Consider the following 21,072-nt stretch of genomic DNA (forward strand, 5'->3'; position numbering starts at 1 on the left):
TTTTAGGGTTCCGTAGCCAAATGGCAAAAAACGGAACCCTTATAGATTCGTCATGTCCGTCTGTCTGTCCGATTATGTCACCGCCACTTTTTGCCGAAACTATAAGGGCTATACTGTTCAAACTTGGTAAATAGATGTATTCTATGAACTGCATTAGGATGTTTACACAAAAATAGAAAAAAAAACAATAAATTTTGGGGGTTCCCCATACTTAGAACTGAAACTCAAAAAATCTTTTATCATCAAACCCATACGTGTGGGATATCTATGGATAGGTCTTTAAAAATGATATTGAGGTTTCTAATATAATTTTTTTCTAAGTTGAATAGTTTGCGCGAGAAACACTTCCAAAGTGGTAAAATGTGTCCCCCCCCCCCCGTAACTTCTAAAATAACAGAATGAAAAATCAAAAAAAAAAAAGATATATATTGCCATGCAAACTTCCACCGAAAATTGGTTTGAACGAGATCTAGTAAGTAGTTTTTTTTAATACATAATAAAATTTATAAAAAAAATATTTTTTATCAAACCCATACGTGTGGGGTATCTATGGATAGGTCTTCAAAAATGATATTTAGGTTTCTAATATAATTTTTTTCTAAACTGAATAGTTTGCGCGAGAGACACTTCCAAAGTGAAAAAATTTGTGTCCCCCCCCCCCCCTGTAACTTCTAAAATAACAGGAAAATTGGTTTGAACGAGATCTAGTAAGTAGTTTTTTTTAATACGTCATAAAATTAAAAAAAAATTTTTTTTTTTTCATCAAACCCGTACGTGTGGGGTATCTATGGATAGGTCTTCAAAAACGATATTTAGGTCCCTAATATCATATTTTTCTAAACTGAATAGTTTGCGCGAGAGACACATCCAAAGTGAAAAAATGTGTCCCCCCCCCCTGTAACTTCTAAAATAACAGAATGGTAACCTAAGGTAGGTAGGCGTCTGGCTGCACGCTCCACGGCTATTCCATACGTTCGTATACTCTTTTACCTACTCAAGAGTTTGAATAGCTTCAGTATTGTTTAAAAAGGTAAGTAGGTACTCTAAACTGAACTATAATAAGTATAATAACATAGAAACCATATAGATAAATCTTTACTATATTCTCACTTTAATATGTAACGGTGCATATAACGGTGTTGTATTTTTTAGTTATTTGAATATGTCATTATTTTTTGTGATTATTTATAGGCATTAGTCTGAAATAAATTTTTGAATTGAATTGAATAACGGTGCGTTACACTATCAACTTCTATTATATTTCTGGCACATACAAATTCACTTTTCAAATTCAAATCCTTCTTGGTGTCCCTATCACTGGCTTTAATTTGATCGAAAAACATTTATTCCAACATCATTTTCTAAACTTAAGATCTTACTTTTATTTACAACGAAACACAAATGGGTAGAAACATAATAAAACACTTAAATTAAAAACTTAAGTAATATTATATTCTCGAATCTCATTGTGATTGTGATGTTGTTGTGTTTTAATCGAAAGTGGAGTGCAATAACTGTGAGCGTCAGGATGGCGGGTGGATCTCAGCAGAACGAAATACTTATAAACATATTGTACCTTCGGTGTACCTCAGTGTACCTTTAATATAATCCAGTGTTCCTCTCCCTAAAACGTGATATTTAACAAAATGGTCCATTCGCCATTTTGACGTCAGGATGGCGGGCGGACCTATGAAATCTTGGATTATACCGCACTACAAGTATGTAGTTATATTGTACCTTCAGTGTACCTGTGCAAACCTTAAATAGAAATCAGTTTACTTATCCATAAAACGAGCTATGCTTAAACTAAGGTCCACCCGCCAACCTGACGTCAGGTTGGCGGGTGGACCTCTGGACCTATTAAATCTTGCATTATTTCAAGCAAAATATATGCAGTTATTTATATTGTACCTTGACTATACCTCAGTGTACCTTCAATATAAGCCAGTGTACCTCTCCCTAAAACGAGATATTTTAAAAAGTATGGAGCACTGCACCAAGGCGGACTTATTATTAGGTGTAACTTAGTTTTGGGAGAGGTAGGTACAGCTACTTTGCTTGAAGGCACGCTGAAGTACACTTAAGGTACAGTATAACCACTTACATTTTGCCTGAAATAAAGCAAGATCCTGACGCTAGGTTGTCACTTTAGGGTTATATAGGAATCTAGGTTCTATTTGGCCTTTTCTGTTCCTGAATGTGAAGGCCTTAAACATTTTACGAATTCGAGGTTAATCGGGAACCAAGCGGTAGGGGAGAGTGAGGCAAGATGGAGTACCTATTCCAGGAACTCGGGAACTATTTTATAATCTGTGATAAACTAACAATTAAAAATAATAATCTGTTTATTTAAATTTCAGTGTTGAGATACAGTCCGAACTCAGTTACAATCTCTATATTTGGAGATTATCTCAACTAAGTTTAGCCTTAATTATATGTATAACTACCCTTACCGTGACTCAAAAACAGAACCGCCGTCTTTGTAGGTAGCCTCTGCCAAGGCAAGAAGGTCATTATCCGCCAACCGTGGCTCTATAATTCACTACAACAAGACACAATTGAGTACGAAACACCATTAATATTGTGCTCACGAACTACCAAGTGGCCTACAAGTTCATACGTCAAGTTATTGATGCGCAGCGCACTGCACGTCTGATCAATTGATACGCGGTTGAAGCTTTTGTCATTGTTTCTAAATTCTAACCAGTAATAAAGTAATTATCTAAGCGACGCCAGTCAGTTAGGGGGTGTGATGCCCGCGTGGGTTCTTTCCTGGCGCAAAGGCTATCCATCGCAATTCAACGCGGTAACGCAGCGAGTGTGATGGGCACCTTTGCGCCGGGAACAACTCGCAGGGGCCTCTTTGAGTAGTTTGTTAGTTTTAGTTTAGCTTAAGCTTAATTTGTACTGTATGACATCATTATCTATTGACGTAATACGAGTGTATTTGAATTAAATTGTAAATTCTATGAATCAATTATATAATAAAAAGTTATAAATTATCTAAGCTATACCAGAAATATACACACTACATGATGATCAAGATATATAATAAGTTACCTAACTCTATAAAAAATCAGGAAAAGACTACTACATTCACTAAACTATTAAATATATTTCTAATAAATAAATGCTATTATTCCCTAAGTGAATACTTTGAAGAGGATACTAATGATTGATGCTAATACTAATGGTTTATGCTAGAACTCATGTATTTAATTGCAATGTTTAGATTATTGGTTTCTCCTTGTTTAAAGTAGATTTAGTCCTCTTAAATTGCTGTGCCCTTGCAGGGCGTCACATCACACATGTACTTCTACACCTTCTGTTCCATCTTATGTGATTTGTGATATGCAATAAAGATTTGACTTTGACTTTGAATATATGATCATTGTCAAAAAGGCGCTGTTATTCTCATGTATAGCGTGACAGTTCAGTTTAGTGTGAAAAATCTATTTCCTACCACATCCTTCCACAAGTTCAAAATATTATACCGAACATTTTCCTCACGTGTGAAAGTCAACACCGACCCACGATTCACCCTGTGCGAATTGGCAGGGAGTAAAAGCCAGAGGGGAAAAAAAACATCTAGTTCCAATGAAATTCCGCAATATGGCACGTGATCATATATTACTGATCAGGCATTAAGACCACAAGATGTTTGTTTGACCAGAACCGTGTTTGTACAGGTATACATATATGAGCAGTACTCTCCTGTGCTTGGAATTGATTCATGTAGTGCTGGTATTCGGATCTTATGAGTTTATTTTTTAATTCGAGTCACTTTTATGAGACTTAGCGCTTAAAAACTTTTGAGTATATTGAGATTCCAGTAAAGTCGTTGTTATGTTTTCGAAACAAACTTATATATTTTTAAAATAAACTCATATATTTTTTGACATATTATTCTATAAATTTCTTAAATAACAAAATAGTAAAAGTTTAAAGTTTAAAAAAACCCGACGTCAACTTAACGACTAGTCTAACAACAGTTTGTTAAACTTCATGGGCCCGATTCAAACTTTAAGAAACGTCAAAGATTTCCTAAAAATACCATACGGACGTTTTTAGTTTGAAGAAACGTCATTTTTGACACTGACATATCTAATTCATATCGTATCAGCAAATGTTTGACGTACTTATCTAAAGGCTCATCTTTAACAACACTAGATCCGCTTACCCTTCGTCAAGTTAGTTTCAAAAACCAATATATAATAGATTGGTCTCCAATTACGCATAGTTCTAAAAGATCAAAAGGCCACTTTAGACTGGTGATCCGAGAACTTCGTGATGACTCGGCTTCCTTATATCAGTGGGCCTACCGCGAACCACGTTCGACGTGTTGCCACCCTGTCACACTTATGTACGAATTTACAAGTGCGACAGAGAGGCAACACGTTGAATGTGGTTCGCGGTAGGTCCTCTGAACGCAAGAACGTCGTTGTGGTCGGTACAATAGCAGAAGCCTAACTGTACCGGTCAGTCATCTCTAGGTAAGGCGGCCAGGCGGACGCCCTATAATAGTTTACTCAATTGTCTGTGATATTTTGTGCCAGCCAGCGTAACTAAGTAAGTTCAGACTACTTTTTAATTATTAAATATACTTATTTTGAATGAAACCTTTTCTTAAATAATAAGGTTTTTTTTTGGTAAGTTAATATTTCATTCTATAGCTACATCCTGAAAAGCTGGATTAAGTGTACTAATTATTTCTGTAAAAATATAGTGTTTGCAGTTCTATCAATCTGTCCAGCGCGGCTGTTTGTCCACGCGACCGTATGTCATTAATTAGTATCTTATCCAAACAACCAATCCTATCATCATAAAAAAATATATATTTTTACCGAGTGTAGTAAATAATCTTCTATATGTTTTGAAAGATTGATTTTTGGGTAAGAAAGATTTTGAAGAAGAAAAGTCGTGCAAAATCCATATCTATTTCTATTTTCTAAACAAATTTTCCAATCGTAAAAAAATAAAGATGAAACGCTTAAATACTCTGTTTCATCTGTATTTTACCATAACTATTTTGCAAATATGTAGGTACTTGTGTTAGTTTGTTAATTTCTTTTATTTTTTGTGCTTTGTTGTATCGTATAGGCCATGGATCCCTTTTCATGGTCCGACACGCAGTTAGCCAGCTTTTATTATTAAGCGTACCGTCTGTGTAATAAATAATATTATAATGCATTTATTATATTGTAGACAATTTAAATCAAGACTAGGGTAGTTTTCGTTTTGCGACCCGGGTATGTCCTTAAACTACGTCCAAAAGAGAGGTATGGGCAATGTGAATGTCATCTCGCCTTGTGTGGTAGGGCACAGCACAGCAGATGTCATTCCAGATCTAGAGCAGAGCCCAACTGGGGAAGTACCTCCACCTTACAGAAAACCGCAGCCAAATAACACTTGACCCTACTCATAGTGTTGTGTTCCTGCCGGTGAGTAAGGTTGCCAGAGCTCAACGAGGGGGGTGGGGTTAGGGTCGGCAACGCGCATGTAACTCCTCTGGAGTTGCAGTTGTACATAGGCTACGGAGACTGCTTACCATCAGGCAGGCCGTATGCTTGTTTGCCACCGACGTAGTATAAAAAAAAAAAAAAAAAAAAACAAACAGTAATTATAATTTATTAGAATCAAAGAGCAGTATTTAATACAGACTTTCAACCTGAAAATAACATATTGGTGTTGTCATTCCAGATATTGCCATTAAAATTCAATAAATTTCATTCTACCGAATTCTTTCGAATTTAAAGATTGTATGAATATTTTTCGATAACTTTGTTAAATCGCCTGTTGTAAATCTAATTTTATTGTTATTGTGGGTACTCAGGCAACGATATATATAAATACTTAAAAATATCGAAAACACCCATAACTGAGGAAGAAATATCCGTGCTCATCACACAAATAAATGCCCTTACCGGGATTCGAACCCAGGACCATCGGCTTCATACGCAGGGTTCCACTATGCCAGACCGGTTAATCTTGTTTTAAAAGTTCATTATATGGTGAAAAATCATTTCGAAAGAAAATCTACTTATGACTACATGACAATATAAACCTATAATTTTAATTAGTGTACTTATTGTGTGATTAAACATTATGATTTTTATTGGGAACTAATAAACAGTCGGCCATTTTGATTATGTATATTTTCGTTTAGACAATTTTGATTCAAACTAACCGTTTAAGACTGTAGTACAAAAATATACGGCCCTGTGTTATTCCCTGTCATTAATGTTATTACATCCTTGTCTGTGCTAAGGGGCAATCCGGTTGAACGCCCTGTGGACTATGAGCGTAAAAGGCAAGGCAAAAGTTGGGAACCTGTTATAGTGAAGTTTGTAGACATATGGGGGATTCTCGGGGTTCAAGTGCTTGAGTAGTGCAAGACGTCTAGTGTTGAATAAAAATAATGTTGGAAGTTTTAAGTGCTTAAACCATTTATTGAAATCTAAATTAAAAGTGTTTAGTTCTGACACTACACACACGTAGTTACGCTCATTTTAAAACGACTAGCTAGATTTCTCTGAAACATTGTACTTACAATAGGATAAGGTATATCTATATCTGTAATTTATATACCTTCAAATACCATAGTGCCATAGTTAAAAATTACAACGAATTTAAGTTTTTCACTCCATATCAAGGAGCATCACCCAAATCGTTGACTTTTATAATGTCCACAGGAAAAACGCCCGATATCTAGAACATTTTAAACTCATTCAGAACATTTTTAAACGAAACAAATAAAAGCTAAAACATTAATATTGCTTGGTAGTCAGACTTTTACCCTAACAAATATCAAAAGGTCACCATCCAGGTATTCGAGAAGCATTAAATTGGACATGCATGTAGCTTATGTGGACAAGAAAAAAAATGGAAACAAGTCGTCAAGTAACACCCACTAGACAACTTGTTCCAGAGAGAATCTGCCACTATAGTAACTTTGTGTTTATTAAAATTATTGACATGATTGACGAGTGGATAATGTGGTTGGTGTAACCAGTCGTCTTAATACAATAGGGTAGTTAAATGTATAAAAAATTAAACTTCAACATAGCTACCATGAAATGGCATTTATGTAAGTACACGGATGTATTTCAATCAAGGTCGGTTAAAACGCTTTTAGTTTTTAGTTAAGTTTGTAAAACTTTAACCTTTAACTTTAAATTATGTGTACATTTAACCTTTGAGGTTGTTGTTGGGTTCAATCAGTTTACTTATCCATAAAACGAGCTATGCTTAAACTAAGGTCCACCCGCCAACCTGACGTCAGGTTGGCGGGTGGACCTCTGGACCTATTAAATCTTGCATTATTTCAAGCAAAATATATGCAGTTATTTATATTGTACCTTGACTATACCTCAGTGTACCTTCAATATAAGCCAGTGTACCTCTCCCTAAAACGAGATATTTTAAAAAGTATGGAGCACTGCACCAAGGCGGACTTATTATTAGGTGTAACTTAGTTTTGGGAGAGGTAGGTACAGCTACTTTGCTTGAAGGCACGCTGAAGTACACTTAAGGTACAGTATAACCACTTACATTTTGCCTGAAATAAAGCAAGATCCTGACGCTAGGTTGTCACTTTAGGGTTATATAGGAATCTAGGTTCTATTTGGCCTTTTCTGTTCCTGAATGTGAAGGCCTTAAACATTTTACGAATTCGAGGTTAATCGGGAACCAAGCGGTAGGGGAGAGTGAGGCAAGATGGAGTACCTATTCCAGGAACTCGGGAACTATTTTATAATCTGTGATAAACTAACAATTAAAAATAATAATCTGTTTATTTAAATTTCAGTGTTGAGATACAGTCCGAACTCAGTTACAATCTCTATATTTGGAGATTATCTCAACTAAGTTTAGCCTTAATTATATGTATAACTACCCTTACCGTGACTCAAAAACAGAACCGCCGTCTTTGTAGGTAGCCTCTGCCAAGGCAAGAAGGTCATTATCCGCCAACCGTGGCTCTATAATTCACTACAACAAGACACAATTGAGTACGAAACACCATTAATATTGTGCTCACGAACTACCAAGTGGCCTACAAGTTCATACGTCAAGTTATTGATGCGCAGCGCACTGCACGTCTGATCAATTGATACGCGGTTGAAGCTTTTGTCATTGTTTCTAAATTCTAACCAGTAATAAAGTAATTATCTAAGCGACGCCAGTCAGTTAGGGGGTGTGATGCCCGCGTGGGTTCTTTCCTGGCGCAAAGGCTATCCATCGCAATTCAACGCGGTAACGCAGCGAGTGTGATGGGCACCTTTGCGCCGGGAACAACTCGCAGGGGCCTCTTTGAGTAGTTTGTTAGTTTTAGTTTAGCTTAAGCTTAATTTGTACTGTATGACATCATTATCTATTGACGTAATACGAGTGTATTTGAATTAAATTGTAAATTCTATGAATCAATTATATAATAAAAAGTTATAAATTATCTAAGCTATACCAGAAATATACACACTACATGATGATCAAGATATATAATAAGTTACCTAACTCTATAAAAAATCAGGAAAAGACTACTACATTCACTAAACTATTAAATATATTTCTAATAAATAAATGCTATTATTCCCTAAGTGAATACTTTGAAGAGGATACTAATGATTGATGCTAATACTAATGGTTTATGCTAGAACTCATGTATTTAATTGCAATGTTTAGATTATTGGTTTCTCCTTGTTTAAAGTAGATTTAGTCCTCTTAAATTGCTGTGCCCTTGCAGGGCGTCACATCACACATGTACTTCTACACCTTCTGTTCCATCTTATGTGATTTGTGATATGCAATAAAGATTTGACTTTGACTTTGAATATATGATCATTGTCAAAAAGGCGCTGTTATTCTCATGTATAGCGTGACAGTTCAGTTTAGTGTGAAAAATCTATTTCCTACCACATCCTTCCACAAGTTCAAAATATTATACCGAACATTTTCCTCACGTGTGAAAGTCAACACCGACCCACGATTCACCCTGTGCGAATTGGCAGGGAGTAAAAGCCAGAGGGGAAAAAAAACATCTAGTTCCAATGAAATTCCGCAATATGGCACGTGATCATATATTACTGATCAGGCATTAAGACCACAAGATGTTTGTTTGACCAGAACCGTGTTTGTACAGGTATACATATATGAGCAGTACTCTCCTGTGCTTGGAATTGATTCATGTAGTGCTGGTATTCGGATCTTATGAGTTTATTTTTTAATTCGAGTCACTTTTATGAGACTTAGCGCTTAAAAACTTTTGAGTATATTGAGATTCCAGTAAAGTCGTTGTTATGTTTTCGAAACAAACTTATATATTTTTAAAATAAACTCATATATTTTTTGACATATTATTCTATAAATTTCTTAAATAACAAAATAGTAAAAGTTTAAAGTTTAAAAAAACCCGACGTCAACTTAACGACTAGTCTAACAACAGTTTGTTAAACTTCATGGGCCCGATTCAAACTTTAAGAAACGTCAAAGATTTCCTAAAAATACCATACGGACGTTTTTAGTTTGAAGAAACGTCATTTTTGACACTGACATATCTAATTCATATCGTATCAGCAAATGTTTGACGTACTTATCTAAAGGCTCATCTTTGACAACACTAGATCCGCTTACCCTTCGTCAAGTTAGTTTCAAAAACCAATATATAATAGATTGGTCTCCAATTACGCATAGTTCTAAAAGATCAAAAGGCCACTTTAGACTGGTGATCCGAGAACTTCGTGATGACTCGGCTTCCTTATATCAGTGGGCCTACCGCGAACCACGTTCGACGTGTTGCCACCCTGTCACACTTATGTACGAATTTACAAGTGCGACAGAGAGGCAACACGTTGAATGTGGTTCGCGGTAGGTCCTCTGAACGCAAGAACGTCGTTGTGGTCGGTACAATAGCAGAAGCCTAACTGTACCGGTCAGTCATCTCTAGGTAAGGCGGCCAGGCGGACGCCCTATAATAGTTTACTCAATTGTCTGTGATATTTTGTGCCAGCCAGCGTAACTAAGTAAGTTCAGACTACTTTTTAATTATTAAATATACTTATTTTGAATGAAACCTTTTCTTAAATAATAAGGTTTTTTTTTGGTAAGTTAATATTTCATTCTATAGCTACATCCTGAAAAGCTGGATTAAGTGTACTAATTATTTCTGTAAAAATATAGTGTTTGCAGTTCTATCAATCTGTCCAGCGCGGCTGTTTGTCCACGCGACCGTATGTCATTAATTAGTATCTTATCCAAACAACCAATCCTATCATCATAAAAAAATATATATTTTTACCGAGTGTAGTAAATAATCTTCTATATGTTTTGAAAGATTGATTTTTGGGTAAGAAAGATTTTGAAGAAGAAAAGTCGTGCAAAATCCATTTCTATTTCTATTTTCTAAACAAATTTTCCAATCGTAAAAAAATAAAGATGAAACGCTTAAATACTCTGTTTCATCTGTATTTTACCATAACTATTTTGCAAATATGTAGGTACTTGTGTTAGTTTGTTAATTTCTTTTATTTTTTGTGCTTTGTTGTATCGTATAGGCCATGGATCCCTTTTCATGGTCCGACACGCAGTTAGCCAGCTTTTATTATTAAGCGTACCGTCTGTGTAATAAATAATATTATAATGCATTTATTATATTGTAGACAATTTAAATCAAGACTAGGGTAGTTTTCGTTTTGCGACCCGGGTATGTCCTTAAACTACGTCCAAAAGAGAGGTATGGGCAATGTGAATGTCATCTCGCCTTGTGTGGTAGGGCACAGCACAGCAGATGTCATTCCAGATCTAGAGCAGAGCCCAACTGGGGAAGTACCTCCACCTTACAGAAAACCGCAGCCAAATAACACTTGACCCTACTCATAGTGTTGTGTTCCTGCCGGTGAGTAAGGTTGCCAGAGCTCAACGAGGGGGGTGGGGTTAGGGTCGGCAACGCGCATGTAACTCCTCTGGAGTTGCAGTTGTACATAGGCTACGGAGACTGCTTACCATCAGGCAGGCCGTATGCTTGTTTGCCACCGACGTAGTATAAAAAAAAAAAAAAAAAAAAAAAAAAACAAACAGTAATTATAATTTATTAGAATCAAAGAGCAGTATTTAATACAGACTTTCAACCTGAAAATAACATATTGGTGTTGTCATTCCAGATATTGCCATTAAAATTCAATAAATTTCATTCTACCGAATTCTTTCGAATTTAAAGATTGTATGAATATTTTTCGATAACTTTGTTAAATCGCCTGTTGTAAATCTAATTTTATTGTTATTGTGGGTACTCAGGCAACGATATATATAAATACTTAAAAATATCGAAAACACCCATAACTGAGGAAGAAATATCCGTGCTCATCACACAAATAAATGCCCTTACCGGGATTCGAACCCAGGACCATCGGCTTCATACGCAGGGTTCCACTATGCCAGACCGGTTAATCTTGTTTTAAAAGTTCATTATATGGTGAAAAATCATTTCGAAAGAAAATCTACTTATGACTACATGACAATATAAACCTATAATTTTAATTAGTGTACTTATTGTGTGATTAAACATTATGATTTTTATTGGGAACTAATAAACAGTCGGCCATTTTGATTATGTATATTTTCGTTTAGACAATTTTGATTCAAACTAACCGTTTAAGACTGTAGTACAAAAATATACGGCCCTGTGTTATTCCCTGTCATTAATGTTATTACATCCTTGTCTGTGCTAAGGGGCAATCCGGTTGAACGCCCTGTGGACTATGAGCGTAAAAGGCAAGGCAAAAGTTGGGAACCTGTTATAGTGAAGTTTGTAGACATATGGGGGATTCTCGGGGTTCAAGTGCTTGAGTAGTGCAAGACGTCTAGTGTTGAATAAAAATAATGTTGGAAGTTTTAAGTGCTTAAACCATTTATTGAAATCTAAATTAAAAGTGTTTAGTTCTGACACTACACACACGTAGTTACGCTCATTTTAAAACGACTAGCTAGATTTCTCTGAAACATTGTACTTACAATAGGATAAGGTATATCTATATCTGTAATTTATATACCTTCAAATACCATAGTGCCATAGTTAAAAATTACAACGAATTTAAGTTTTTCACTCCATATCAAGGAGCATCACCCAAATCGTTGACTTTTATAATGTCCACAGGAAAAACGCCCGATATCTAGAACATTTTAAACTCATTCAGAACATTTTTAAACGAAACAAATAAAAGCTAAAACATTAATATTGCTCGGTAGTCAGACTTTTACCCTAACAAATATCAAAAGGTCACCATCCAGGTATTCGAGAAGCATTAAATTGGACATGCATGTAGCTTATGTGGACAAGAAAAAAAATGGAAACAAGTCGTCAAGTAACACCCACTAGACAACTTGTTCCAGAGAGAATCTGCCACTATAGTAACTTTGTGTTTATTAAAATTATTGAGATGATTGACGAGTGGATAATGTGGTTGGTGTAACCAGTCGTCTTAACACAATAGGGTAGTTAAATGTATAAAAAATTTAACTTCAACATAGCTACCATGAAATGGCATTTATGTAGGTACACGGATGTATTTCAATCAAGGTCGGTTAAAACGCTTTTAGTTTTTAGTTAAGTTTGTAAAACTTTAACCTTTAACTTTAAATTATGTGTACATTTAACCTTTGAGGTTGTTGTTGGGTTTTAGCTTATATTTCCCGGCATTTTGGAAAATGACTACAGAGGTACATATTTCGGCATATTTTTGTCTTTCTCAGCCTTTGCAGTATTGTACTATTTTTAAGCTTAGTTACTTCAAGAGCAATTGGATTGTTAGACCAGGGGCCCATTTCTCGAACGGTATTAGACTAATATTATTAGTCCACGAACAGGGGCCCATTTCTAGAAAAATATTAGTCTAATATTATTAGTGTGTTGCTGTGGTAACCCACACACTTCGTGGACTAATAGGACTAATAATTAGTCTAATACCGTTCGAGAAATGGACCCCTGTCAAGTCGTATGGGTTACCATGGCAACACACTAATAATATTAGACTAATACCGTTCGAGAAATGGGCCCCTGTCAAGTCGTATGGGTTACCATGGCAACACACTAATAATATTAGACTAATGCCGTTCGAGAAATGGGCCCCTGTCAAGTCGTATGGGTTACCATGGCAACACACTAATAATATTAGACTAATGCCGTTCGAGAAATGGGCCCCTGTACCTATTAGTAGGTTGCGGTTCAACACTTGGTTTGTGGTTATATCATTTGTCGATTTTCGCAAACGAACTATTAAAGGATAGGTATATACCTATATTAACATAACACGTTGTTTTGTGTATCGTTTACTAAGCTCGTAGTGGCACATGGTTTTGATTTTGCATAAATATTAGCAGATTTGAAATTATAGGACATTGCCCTAAATATATACAATAGGTATATAATATTATGGGACATTCTTTCAATAGTAGTTACTTAGGTTAGTACGTAGAGAATATATTACCGTGAAAATAGAAGTAAGTTTAATACATAAATAACGTATTACATTTATATTATACCCATAGCCCATAGAACTGAAAAATCATTGAATACAAGGCCATTTATTTATTTTTATTTTATTTTTATTTATTTGGAGTTCCAACAGCTGTGACATTAACATAGAAAAATATAGTAGATACAGGAAGCCAATTATAGGAACTCACAGGTAGTGACATAATACTAAACTAAGATTACGCACTATTGCATTGCAACCACATATGTGAACAAAGCGAATACAAATGATACCTAATAAGGATAATATGGGAGTTCAAAATACTAATTAACTTAGTAACATAATGAGGTCTAAGGTAAAAGTATAAATATAAAATAAGTAATTAATAGGTATTCAAGAAGGCGACAACACGCTCACTCAAAAGACTCAAAGTATTTCTGCACTAAATTACGTCTCACGCTAGGAATGCCACAGTTGAATATATCCATATCCAATTCTTTAGATAGCTCATTTAGCATTATTTATTTTATTAGCTTATTTAAAAAAAATTATCTCTATAATTATTTATAAATATTTTAATTCACATACACGTCTAGACAATTTTTTTCTCTAAAATAGCTATAAAGCTAGTAGTAGTATAGTAGTAGTAGTGTTTGGCTAGTCAAAAATTAGATAGCAAAGTGCAAATGGTCAATCAAAAAATAAATATTTAAACTCCCAATGCCGTCCGTTTAAAAATATATACTTAATTGTACTATTAATTAACAAAACAATACACCTAATATTTGAAAATTACATATCATAGCGATACCTACATTTTTTCGAAGATCCTACTTGTGCTATGATGTTAATAAATAAAATAAAAATAAAAATAAAAATCATTTATTTCAGACCGATAGGATCCATAAATTTTGTTAGTAACAGCAAAAAAAAATTCTTACACCCTACGTTAGTACCAATTAATTTACATAAAACTAAATTAAAACTAAATCATCCAGCTCATTTAGCCTTGCCTATCAACACGTCTACCCAGTAGCTCGTGAGATGGCAATCAAGGCGTTCAGCCAACGTCCTTAGGAGGCTGTTGCTACTGCCGCGCACGCGTGTCAGCAGAGACGCTATTCTTTTGCGCCTGATGGCATAAAAGTCATCCGTTCGCGCCTCCGCGAACATACCGGATGCGCTACAGTACCTCGGCAGCTTCAACAGCATCCTCAGGACGTTATTATACTGAACCCTTAGTGTATTGTAGGCTCGCTGCGTAAATGTTGCCCACAGACTGCACGTGTAAAAAGTTTGGCAGTATGCTTTAAAAAGTGTTAACTTTACTTGTTTGTTACATCGTGCAAATCTGCGGGCAACCATATTGCCCCTTATAGCCATGGCTCTCCTTTCTCTTTCTAGATCCATATCATCTTTCATATCTCCAGTGAGCACATGCCCCAGATACTTAAAGCTCTCCACCACTTTGAGGGGTACCCCTCCCAGCATGATCCTAGGCATAGTTGAATCTAAATTGTACTTTCGAGCCTTAAAAATGAGTATTTCACTTTTGGTTGCATTATACCTAAGACCATGCTGCTCGGCGTAGCCCTCGCATATGGTGATTAGCTTTTTTATCGAGCTGACTGAGGGGCCCAACAGCGCCATGTCATCCGCGTAGCTTATGTTATTGAAACAAGTTCCTAAAATATGACATCCAACACGCGCGCTGCTGAGCCTCCCAATCAGTTCATCTACATAAAGGTTAAACAAGGTGGGAGATGTTAGCCCACCCTGTCTAACCCCGCATTGTAGTCTATACTCGTCTGAGTACTCCCCATCCCATCTCACTTGATTGACCTGATTGTTATACCAGTATTTTAACAAGCCTACGCACTCTTTAGGTATTCCGGTTTTAGCCAGCTTGTCCCACAATACAGGGTAAACAACCAGGTCAAAGGCCTTTGACAGGTCCAGGAAACACGCGTACACAGGCGTGTTCCTGTCCCTGTAATACCTGACAGCTTGCTTAAGGCACAAAATTGCGGTTTCTGTTGACAGTCCAGGTCTAAACCCGAATTGCGCGTCGTTCAGCTTTATATGTTTCTGCAAATGTGCATTAAGCAAGCCATCAAGCACTTTTGCCATAATAGTTGCAAGTGAGATGGGTCTGTAGTTCCCTAATTCAGACAAGTCACCCGTTTTATTCTTAGCGAGCGGCACTACCACAGTACGCATTAGCTGGTCAGGAAGATAACCGTGCCTTAGACATAAGGTGTAGAACATTGCCAGAACACGAGGCATGTGTATCCCAGCGTGCCTGAGATGCTCAATACTGAGACCATCATGACCTGGAGATTTCCCCCTCTGCATGCTATTTATGCCTTAACATCTTTAGCCATAAACATTACAGTTGTTCCTCCCATGATAGTCTCAGCACCCAGCATCCCATGCGCAGTCGCACTCAGCGGGCTCACTGCAAAAACACTCTTGAAGTTATTGGCAATAGACTTTTTATTGGATTCCCCGCCAACGCTCACAGGTACACTCGGACGCGCACTGAACTTATTAGTGTTTTTCCAGAAGGATTTAAAGTCTTTTTTAGTCTGATTTGACGCCAGGATGTCGCTTTTTATCTGATCCTGTCTATCCTGACACCATTTCAGCCTTGATTTAAAAATCCTTCTGGATGCACACATTTGTTCATAAATGTATCCCGCAGATGGTTTGTTTGCTCCAACCCACGTCAAGAACTTAATCCTCGCCTCCCTATGAACGCCAGCAACATATTTATTCCATCCCGCTATATGCCTACCCTGTCCGCCCCGCCTCTGCTTACTCGACTTCCTGGCCGCCTCCGTCATTGTATTGATAATATAGTTATACATATTGTCTAAAATTACTTTATGGTTATATTCATTACATACCTTATCTGCACAAGACGTTAACTCGGCCGGAAAATCGAGCAGTTTCAGCTTTTCATGGCAAATCGAGCGGTACAGTTCCACTTGCTCGGCTTGTCTCTCGCCCCATACTATCCCCTCATGAAGCGGCTTCGCCGAATTACACTTAATATGGATCTTATCCATGTTACACTCAATAATAAGCGGCAAGTGATCAGACCAATACACGTCACAGTTTATATGTATATTGCACACTGTTTGCCTCGCTGCTTCTGTGACAATGCAGTGGTCCAGCCACCTGCTACAACCATGTGCTTCACTCGTGTATGTATGTGTACCCGACTCAATACCCAACATATCCAGGTCAACGCAATACCAATTCTGAGATTCACAGAAATGCAGCAGCTCATCACAAAATAACTCATTAGGGTGAGCATTAAAATCGCCGAGTACAAAAACCGCTTCGACGTCACTATATTCCGCACTTATCGCAACTATTTCCGCTAAACATTCTGTAAAAACTGGTAGGTTGTCCGGTAAATTTACTGGCATATATACACTAAACACTAACGATGACCAATTCGGCATTTCTATTTTAATGGCCGCCAAGCGCACACTCTCACATTTTACAACCGACACTTGTCTAAAGACCGATTTTCGCCACAGAATCGCTACGCCACCATGTGGGCGACCAGTAAGTACACCCGCCCCCGAGTCCACAGCTGACACTCCCGTGTATGCGAAATCTTTATGAACTGCTCCCAGTACCGTCAAGTCATGCGACATTAACCAATGTTCCTGTAACGCAAGTACGTCGGAAGTTTCACACAAGGCTCGAACACCCTCCATCGACCTTTTGAGAGACTTACAGTTAAAACTGATTAATCTACATATTTGTTTATTACTCATTTTGATGTTTCTGAACTCGTGATCCACTCTCAACGTGTTGCGTGTGTGTCTCATTACGCCCCTCCCTTAATGAGATAAAACGCCTGAAACACACCCCCCTCGGCCACAGTGACTCGTTCATAAACATATCCAGCTTACTACTTGCAACAAACATCTTAAAAGAATTATAGTCTTTTTGCTTACGCATCGTCACTCTGAGTAGAGACACCTTCTCGCCCGTTTTTTGCAGAATATATTCTTGAATGTCACCCACTGTCACATCTTTATGAACGTTATATTATAAATATATAACGGCACGTTATAAACATAATACATGCCACAATATATTTGTCTAGTCAACGTCAGCGCGTTTTTTACATTTTGAACTTTATCCCATTGTCATAAGGGGAAATTTTAATACATAATAATATATACGACGCACACATTTGTGTTAGCTTTGCGCTAACATGAAAATATATAGACAAGGCTGTAGTGGATCTCAAACTCGGTAAAGATACTAACTATACCTAACTACATATTTTTAGTTTTAAAATTAAATCCATAAATGCATTAGTTTTGCCAGTGATATTATCATAAATTCTGGATGAATTTCCTATTTGAAATATTTAACACCCCATATGACGATAAGTCACTCAGCTATAGAACCGAGTTATAAACAACAAAAAGATTACGTATACCTAGGTTCTTTTACAACAGATTTATGACCGGTAAAGTAAAATATGTTACAACTCTCCTTGGTCTTTTTTTCCATTTCATTTGACAGATTTGTCAAATCTAACCTTTAATAACATGGCAATACGAATTAAGGCACGCGTCTTCGTGAATGACACGATCATACTTGAAAATAGACCTACTCTAAATTTCGGGTTTGTATTATGTCAAATAAATCAAAATACGATTACTTTACTAACCACCTGAGTTCAGAGGGCCTACCGCGAACCACGTTCGACGTGTTGCCTCCTTGTTACACTTACGTACGAATTTACAAGTGCGACAAAGAGGCAACACGCCGAACATGGTTCGCGGTAGGCTGAAATAGGTAAGTGATATAGATTCCTTCTAAGCCAGCGTTGCATTTACTTGAATAGAATAAAGTGAGACCGTGTCATTATAAGCGTCATAATTATTTTCATATAAATTTGACATTAATGATGATATTGCCACACTTTGTCATTGAAAATGTTTTATTTTATTTATTAAGTACAACCACATCGTATATATTACATCACAATAATCTTAAAGTAATTCACCTGATATAATACAACAATTATGGAGTACATAGCGTTGTTCAAGTATAATATTGAGAACGACATAAAAAGTATGGGACATTAAATTTGTAAGACTTATAAAACAATTCAATAATATATGTACATTATTTACAATTTTACAAATGAATACTAATACTAATATATATTTTAACACAGAATAATTTAAATTTTAAACTAAATATTATTTTTGTTTTGGCAATATCTTAGATTTAAATGTGGGTAGACGATCATGAAAGATGTCAATGAAATTTCGTGGGTTGTAAGGCTGTTGTAACTCGAGCATTTTCGTACCCCGGGGGCTTGCAGACCAATGTTTGTCTTAGTAGCTGGTAGTATAGAAAAGGGTTTAGCTATAGGCCGCCGTGGGTAGTTGAAGGGTGTGGTAAACGAGATTATCTCAAGTAATCTGCTGCAATTGTTAGCGTATCCGACTCTAGTTAGTAGTCTGGACGCACATAACATTCGAATAGATTTTCTCATTGTCCTCTTCGGTCCGTTTACGATCGACTTATTATGTCATTTCCATAAATTACGAATACATAATATAATATATGCAAACACGAGAACGGAACGTATCCGCATCTTGTTCTAAAGGCTAATTCGAACTTATATTTCGATGTCAAAAATGACGATATTTTGTTATCGTTCGCTCGTGCATCTTGTTCACGCCAATAGAGGTAAGAACAAAAAAAAAAATATGTTTTTGATATCGAAATGTAAGTTCGAATTGGCCGCCTGGCCATCTGTAAACGCAGAAGCATGTAGATGTGAAATGCTCGTCACACTTTTAGAATTAGCTAAAAGTACCTTAAACTTAATGAAGTACAAAACTAGGTAATTTCCGTTTGTATTATAATGTCCACAGGAAAGTCGCATAACTTCAATATATACTTTAAAAAATGCATCAATATTCAAATACTTATATACCTACTTCACTATTTACTTTTCTGCCCTCCGGGCGGAAGGCGTCAACTTTGCTCCCGCTGCGCTAAACGAAGTTGCCGCTTTCCGCCTCCGTCGAGCAGAAAAATAGTATGCGCACCACGGGAGGAAACGAAGGACATCCCATCCCGCGTGTTTGCCATCCTCGTCTTCGGCTCGGGTAACAATTTTACCCGCGGCACGCAATTCCCTACTTTTCCTCCCTTGGAGCACAAATAACTATTGTAGTAGGGCGTGGTAGGGCATACTTAAAATATTCTGCCTTTTGTTTGACAACTTTCCATTTTAATTCGTGCAAGTTATTGTGCATTATCGAAGTAAAATCAAATAATACGCACGACGCATCAAACGTCGAACGCTCTTCTTCAAATTAAGGCCCTGTGTTCATTGTAACTGCGTATATGTTCCGTAACGTCACAGACCGTGACGCAAGCCATTACTCCCATATTAATCTAAAGAGGTATACTTATGATCTTGAAACCGAATCTGCTTTGACAATTTGATGTGGTTTTTATCTTGTTTCAATGCGACCTTGACCATGACCGTCGATTGGTGCTGACGAAATGTTTATATCATTATTATCTTTTACGTGTTATGGGACAATTTTACACGGATTGGCATAGCCCCACAACTCCCATAGTAAGCTCAATAAAGCAAAGTAGGTGCTAGACGACGATATAATAGTTATTTACAGTATATATGGCGCTATTTTACTACACTAGTACGATAATTAGCACATTACGTAACTATACACACTGGACAGAGAAGCATGGCGGGCGGTCTTTGGTGTGGGAGGCCAAGATCCACTTCAGGTCGCTACGCCACAGCAATAATAAGTATGTAAACATGTAGAATTTTTTAAAGGCCATATGTACTGTAAAACGCTGTACGATACATGTACGAATAGGTAATTCGCAAATCATGTTTTAATTTATCGCCATTCGTTTCGAATTCCCTATTTTTTGCACTTGTATCGTAATGTAATATTGTTTTACAAAAGTTGTTTTTTAACCGCTTGTGATAATATTGCAAGGCATTAAGTCCGCCATTTGTGCCTTCATGTACTGTGCAATAAAGATTAATTAAATAAATAAATATTTATAGTCGAGAAAGCGAATGATTCCAAAATTTCAACTCTCTACGCTCGTAGATCAAAAAGTGGAATTTTGAGCGTTGCGATGGTTTCAATGCACGAGGGTTGATGAAATTTTTGCCACCAAGTGAAACACAACTTTTTCACCATACGAACGCGTTAGGCTAAGGTGGGACGGTGCAAACGCGCTGACACACGTGGCGTCCCACAAGAGGCACCGACCCTTTTGCCATGGAACCAATGTGAGTCCGTCCGGCCTTTTACCATCAGTGCGAGACAATCCTGGAGGCTAAGTGGTAAACTCAGGAACTAATATTTATGAAAAACACACAAATAAATGTTTTTACCAGGACTTGAACCCCGGACCTCCTGCTTCGTTGCCAAGATACGGAGTAGGCTTAGAAGTCGTATTAAAACCATATAAAATTGATAAAACACAATCAACCACCGTTGCGTATTGTCACAGCGTGACATACGCCTCTTCGGTTTGAATGGTTTATTGGCGATTAAGG

At 36.8% G+C, this 21,072-nt stretch overlaps 1 protein-coding gene across 1 annotated transcript in view; it reads left to right on the forward strand.

The window, feature by feature from the left end:
- The first annotated feature begins 9,889 nt into the window (after window positions 1-9,889).
- Window positions 9,890-21,072, forward strand: part of LOC133528900 (alpha-tocopherol transfer protein-like) — a 34,097-nt gene continuing 22,914 nt past the window's right edge. Inside the window, exon 1 of the mRNA XM_061866400.1 lies at window positions 9,890-10,016. The gene's annotated coding sequence lies outside the window, so the exon portion shown is untranslated. The remainder of the gene's footprint in view (window positions 10,017-21,072) is intronic.

Source organism: Cydia pomonella, chromosome 20 (genome assembly GCF_033807575.1).
Source record: "Cydia pomonella isolate Wapato2018A chromosome 20, ilCydPomo1, whole genome shotgun sequence".
Classification (NCBI taxonomy): Eukaryota; Metazoa; Arthropoda; class Insecta; order Lepidoptera; family Tortricidae; genus Cydia; species Cydia pomonella.